The following is a 7,412-nucleotide window of genomic DNA, read 5'->3' on the forward strand; positions in this document are numbered from 1 at the left end:
TTATTACTTCAATCCATACTTCATGATACTTAGGACAAACTTATGCATCAATCCAAAGTACCTTAAATGATCCATGATCAATTAAGAGGTAGATTTGAAATGATGAAAGTTTATCAAACACCAATCCACACATCATGAACAAGATGGGCACAAACCATCCAATTGATCAAAAGAAAAAGGAAGAGAAAGGGATGAAGGAGAAGAAGATAAAAGAAACCAAATCCAAATTGGATCAGAGGCTTGATCAAGTCATTATCAACATCAATCATCCATTTTGGTGGATTAGGTTTTTCATCCCATCAACATCCAAGATTCATTGAGTTTGATGAGACCTATGATTAATATAGTCATGATCTAAGGCCAACATAAGTCAACAAAGGTCAAACAAGCATAAAAGTGCAAAAAAAATAAAATAAAATGCATCAAAAATATTTTTAAAATGAATCTTAAAAGGGAAATAAAAGAGAAAATCCATAAAACCCTTCAAAACATCAAATAAATGGCCATGAAAATTATGTAAGGTTGGAAATAAAATAAGAGACATAGAATAAAATTGTCAGAATTTTAAAATGCATAAAAGTATTTTAAATCAGTTAAAACAAAGGAAAAAAGAAGAAAAATAGAAAAATAGAAAATCAAGAAAATAAAATGTAAAAAAATACAAATAAGATGAATAAAAACAAAAGAGAATTTTTGAAATTATTTTGGGATTTTTTGGATAAAAGATGAATTTTCTATGAATTTTAAAAGAAAATGCAATTTAAAATGAAAAAAGAAAAAAATCAGAAAAAACACGGAGCATTGGATCTAGCTCAATTAATTGACGTGACAGATCCAACAATCCTCAAGCTAGGGTGCACGATGGAAATTAGGAAAAATGAAACATGATATCTAATTCAAATACTGTGAATACAAATGTTATGAATACTCTATTCACTTCATTATAAGAATAAGAGTTACTCCCTCTATTTATAGATTTATGTTAACTTGGACCTCAAGGCAAAACCCAAAACAATAAAATCTCAAATCTATAAAAGTCCACAATAGCTAACACTACTAAAATAGGCATAAGTCGAAATCATGTGTGAAGCAAAATGTTTCGATACTTCGACACACTAACGCAACTCAATATACTAGGTGGTTCGAGACTTCCTTATTCTGTCGAGCAAACCTATTTCAACACAAAGAATTACAATTCAACAATGTAAACATTTAAGAAATTTATTAAATAAAATGAGGTAAAGGAAACTTCACGTATTGTTTTTGGATTTTTAAAATAATTAAAAAAGAAGTTATCGAGATAATTTTTTCTTCGCAGTGATGATTTGTTGCAGCTTTTCTATAAGGTGCTGCAATTTAACAAAAGGGATTTATTATATTAACTATTTTATTTAACTTTTAAAACAATTTTAGACATCTTTGTGTTAACAAGAAATTAGAATTTCAATCTTTCAAAGCTTTACAAGTCTTTCCATTCAGCAATTTTTATCTAACGCGTTACATTTTCATATTCACAACCTAGTATGATCTCTAATTTATAAGGTAATTTTCATCCTCAATGGACAAATGAGAACAATTGTATTTGCTATAATAAATCATAGAGAAAACTAAACTTAGCATTATTAATTTCATTTCACCGAATTATTTTAAGAATAGATTTTATGTTATGGATATGGACACAAATTCCACATAAGACATTAGGAAACTAAAAGTTATAACTAATTGTTAAAGTTTTAAAACACATTATCAATAAGCCTATTAAGACACGTAAGGTATTCGACAATAAAAATTTCGAATTGAAAGATTAGCAAGGCTATAAAAGAATGAAAATTTTAATTCATTGTTAGCACAAAAATATCTAAACTTGTTTTAATAGTTAAATACAATGATTAATATAATATATCACTTTTCTTATTTAACAAGTAAAACTAAACTAATTTAATTGGCAAAAATAGGCATTAGATTAGACTAATTAAAATTGAAATTTCAGGAAATACATAAATTTGGCTAGAGAAGAATATGGACACAATTAAGAGAAGTCATTTAACCATTACTCCAACAACAATTTTAATTAAGATTGTGAATATCAAAAATCATCTCTATACTTAAGTGATGTGATAGGGGAGAACTCAAATATAAAATTGTAATTGATTATTGGTCTCTTTACATGTAAAAGTTACATTCATACATAAGTGTATGTAAGCTTAACGATACAAACACAATGCATAAAATCATTGTAACTGATTAGATAATTCATAAAATATTATCAACAAAATACTAAATTATATTCAGTTCTTCATTATTTTTACTATATATTCTCTCTTATTAATGAGTCGACTTACATTAAAATTACTTACCATGTTTTCAAAAGTACAAGATAATTTTGCGGTTTTTTTATAAAAATTACCCACTTTTTCAAGAAAATTTTCAAAATACCCTTGGTTTCAAAAAAATTCCCAAAATACCCCACTTTTAGAAGGAGTCGTCAATTGAATTGGAGACTCCTCTTAAAACTTGAATGGAGGCGCCAATTGGATTGCCCTAGCCAATCCAATTGGCGCCAAAGTTTTTCGACATTTTTTCCATTTCCTTTGGAAACAATAAATCTCGGTGGCGACTCTTGTTTTTTTAGTTAAGTTAATCAATAGCTTAATCTCAATTTTTAATGTCGCGACAATATCCGATATAAAATTTATAAAAAATAATGGTGTATTTTTTGGTTCCAAAAGGAATAAAAAATTAGAGAGTTTTTATCTCGGTTTATTTAAAAATTGAGGTATAATATCCGATGTAAAATCTATAAAAAATAAATGTGCCTTTGGATCTAAATAAAACATAAAATTACAGGAGTTGAGAATCGAATCTCAAACCATAAGTAACTATTTATGTCTATTTTTGTAAAACTCGAGGAAAAAATTGATTTTTTTTAAAAAGACGCTCCCAGGAGTTATACCCTCGATTGTTTATTATTCGAAATATAAATTTTATCTTAAAAAATATTATTTGTATTAGTGTTAGAATCCCTATTTTAAACTTTTATATATTCCACAGCTTATTTCAGAACTTAAACCACACATAAGTTTAAATTGGTGAGTAGAAAATAAATTGCATTAAAAGTATATATTAGACAAATAACAAAAAAGAATCCATTCACATAACAATATCATACAAAGCTGCAAAGTTATTCTCAAAGAATAATAGCTCGTCTCTAAATTAATTAAACATGCAAATAATTAATCATGCAAGTATAATTTTAGAAAGCAATACATAAATCATATATTTAAATGATGGAATTTTAGTGGTTACTTTCTAAGCAACATAATCTCTATGTCTCAGAAAGGAATCTTTTGCTTACTGCCACAAAAATTGTGAATATAATTGACAAAGGTCTAATGTTTTATTATTTATTAATAACAATTTTGTCTTCGGCTATAGTTTCTACTTTTAGATTGATAGTTAAAGAGTTTACTTTTGCTATTTTTAAATAATAAATGAGTTAGAAATATTGATAAAATGTTTATCAAATAAAGAAGCACAACATGTGTTTCCTCGAACACCAATCACATATCTTCTACAAGCCAACTACATTCCTACAAGTGTTAGTGCATTTTTCAATGTATCAGTCAACCACTTTCAACTATTTTCCAAAATGTGTGATTCATTCATTAAAATTATATCTATAAAAAGTTATACTATCAACATACTACTCCTTCCATTCTACAATATGTGATATATTTAAAATAAAAGTGTTTTAAAATAAATGATCTGTTTTAATTTCTTATAAAAAAAATTCAATTTTATCCTTTAATTATTTTTTTTATCATTTTCAATATATGATAAGATATTTTAATAAAAATATCATTTTCTCTTTTATTTATTTATAATTTGTGTGAAATGGTCAACTGGATCATTCATTCATTGTAGGACGGAGGAAGTATTGTGTTTCAACGTTAAAATTATAATCACCTTCTTGTGTTTCAGTACAGAAATAATCAGATCTGATCATATTATTATATTGGACAATAATAGTTGACATTTACCAATAAATCAGAAATTAGGTTCCATAATAATTTATCTTACACGATTTATAAAATATTTTATAAAATGCCGCTCAAATTTCCTTTCAAGTTTTCTTTAACAAATTATAATAATATAAGCAAATAAAAAGTTAGGTAGACTAAATTTATAAGCATGCATTAAACACTCAATGATGGCTTATTTTTTTAATAAAACTTATGCTCGGAGTGAGAGGTAATTCTTAAAATAAACGGTAAGTTCTATTACATTTTTGAATTTTGTTGGACAGCGAAACCCTATATCAAAATTATTTAAAACTTAAATTTACTTGGTTTGAAGGGTGCGCCAATGCATCTGGTGCCTCTTCTTAGTGGTTTGGAGGGTGCGCCAATTCCCCCAGCGCATCCTCTACCAAACTTGGTTATTTTGGTTTTTTTTTGAAAATATGGTTATTTTCGTATTTTTTTTGAAAAACTTGATTATTTTTAAAAAAAAATCGAGAGGTAATTCTTAAAATAAGTTCTACTACATTTTTTAATTTTGCTGGACAGCAAAACCCTATATCAAAATTATTTAAAACTTAAACTTATTTTTAAATAAGCATATACAAAATAATGACTTGATAGTGAACCATTGGACAAATGATATATACCTAATCAAATATTAAGGTCCCTAAAAATTTATCAAAATATTTATTTTGTTAATTAACAAAATTAATAAATAATGTTAAATTTACTTAGTTATGTAACAAGTGAGTTGTGGATATTATACGACTGACAGCTATTAATATTATATATACTTATCAAAACACTTTGTCACAATAAAAAAATTAATGATTAAAAATGATAAAAGATATTATTAAATAATATTATTAATTATTTTATAAAATATTTTAAAATATTTAAAAGATAAATTTTGATTTTATAATATCAACCTTGAGAAAAACTCTGCGTTTTGAAACTTATCATTAATCTTGTCTTTAGAATAAACTAATAAGATATCCATACTCTCGTATAAATAAATTTATCTAATATTATGTATGTATAATGTATTTAAATATATTTATAAATATTAAATGATAAATTTAACTCTGTAATGATCAATCATTAACCGAATTGTATTAGGAATAATCATAAAAAGAGAAATTTGATTACACACTATATGATTCTAAACAATCTAACAATTAATTTAGTTGTACTAAAATAAATTCTTCACTTGTAAAAAAAAGTTAAAGCTTCAAAATAAGAAGCAACAATTATATGCTTTCAACAATTATATATGATAAAATATAAATAACTGATAAATAAATTTTAACCACATAGTTCAGAAGAACAATTACATGCTTTCAAGAGAAAAGTGAAAACATGACCATCGTTCTTCACCTTTTGCTAGATAATTGTTTTCGGCGGAGTAGAGAAGAGAATTTTGAGATATATTGGTTCCATGCATGAATTTAAATTGCGGTCCGCAATCGCAACTGCACCCGCAATATTACAGATGTGGTTGTCTCCGCAACCGCATCAGACCGCAGTTGCGGTGTGATTTTAAAATTACATCTCCGATTATATTAGAAACCATATAAACTGTTTGAATCATGATTCTTCAAGTATTTTCATCAAAATCGAAATATTAGAATCATAAAATTCAATTTATTTCATATGTAATCAAAAAACTTAACATTAAGTATTTTTCAATATTGTACAACCACCTATCTATAAAAATTCACAGTGCAACTGCACATCGCAAGTAGTGCAATTACCACAATAACAACACCCGCAACCGCAACCATAATTTAAAACATAAACGATGCATTGAGTTTTGCAGCGATGCTTTGAGAAGTAGCATTAACAGATTGAGGCTTAACTAAAAGAAATACTTAATAAAAACCTATGAGCATCATCAACACCAACCAGTCAGAAAGTAAATTTAAAGGCCAACAAATCCAAAAAACTAATATAACTTTCACCTCTCAAATGTTCGTTTTGTAAACCACGATTTCGAAATTTCTCTATCTATCAATATCTAGTCTGATTGACTGCATGGAAGAGACACCCGTATGGCTTACACAAACCATAAAAAATGAGACTCCCTTGTTTTCTTTAAGGAAATTTTCCTGCCTTGCCCTACTACTGAAAACATATGCCCAATATACCCCATATTGAAAAATATTTCCCAGTCTATCCCCCTTTTTAATTGGGCCTCGTCACTTGGTTTGACGAGGGGGTGGTAATTTTTTTTTGGCGTGTAGCCTCGTCACTTGAAGTGACGAGGTGTTAAAGGATTTTTTTTTTTTAAATAGTATATTAAATAGGATTAATAATTAATATAATTGTTTTTTAAATATTTAATCTATATTAAATTAATATAATTGATTTAATTAAAAATAATAATAACTTTTTTATAAAAAAATATTTAAAATAAATAGTAAATAATTTATAATAAATTGTAAATAGTAAATAATTATTATTATTATTGTAAATAGTAAATAATAATTTATAATAAATTATAAATAGTAAATAATAATTTACTATTTACAATTTATTATAAATTATTTACTATTTATTTTAAATATTTTTTTATAAAAAAATTATTATTATTTTTAATTAAATCAATTATATTAATTTAATATAGATTTAATATTTAAAAAACAATTATATTAATTATTATTACTATTTAATATATTATTTAAAATAAAAACAAAAAAAAATTCCTTTAACACCTCGTCACTTCAAGTGACGAGGCCACACGCCAAATTTTTTTTACCAGCCCCTCGTCAAACCAAGTGACGAGGCCCAACTAAAAAGGGGGGCAGACTGGGAAATATTTTTCAAAAAGGGGCATATTAGGAATTGTCTTTCAAAAATAGGGTATTTGAAGCAAAAACTCTTTCTTTAACGGATGTTATCTCAACATTCTTTCCAAAACTTAAAAACTTCATTCCTAATACTATCTTGTCTTGCATGTCCACTCACCCAACTAACCATTCTCATCTATCTAATCTGGTAACAATGCATACTTTTTCATTGGTTCTTTAATTTTACGATCAAACATTCATTACTGAAGCATGTAGCATCAAATTTTTCTTAAAATGATATTATAGTGCATCATCCAATCAAATTATTCAACCAGGAGAATAAGGATAAATTAAGACGAATTATATCTTTTAAAGTTATTCAAATTTGCAAAATCTAAATTCTTTGTATTTCTATCAAGTTACAAACATATATATTTTTTCAAGTCAAATATTTATTTTTCTTTCATATTATTATCTATATTATAATTCATGATAAATTCATAATATAAATAAAAATTTGAACATAATTTTAATTTCAATACAAATAAAATAAAAATTAATTTACAACCGCATATCGCGCGAGTCTTAATCTAGTTATAAA

This window comes from Lathyrus oleraceus, chromosome 2 (assembly GCF_024323335.1).
Source record: "Lathyrus oleraceus cultivar Zhongwan6 chromosome 2, CAAS_Psat_ZW6_1.0, whole genome shotgun sequence".
Taxonomy (NCBI): domain Eukaryota; kingdom Viridiplantae; phylum Streptophyta; class Magnoliopsida; order Fabales; family Fabaceae; genus Lathyrus; species Lathyrus oleraceus.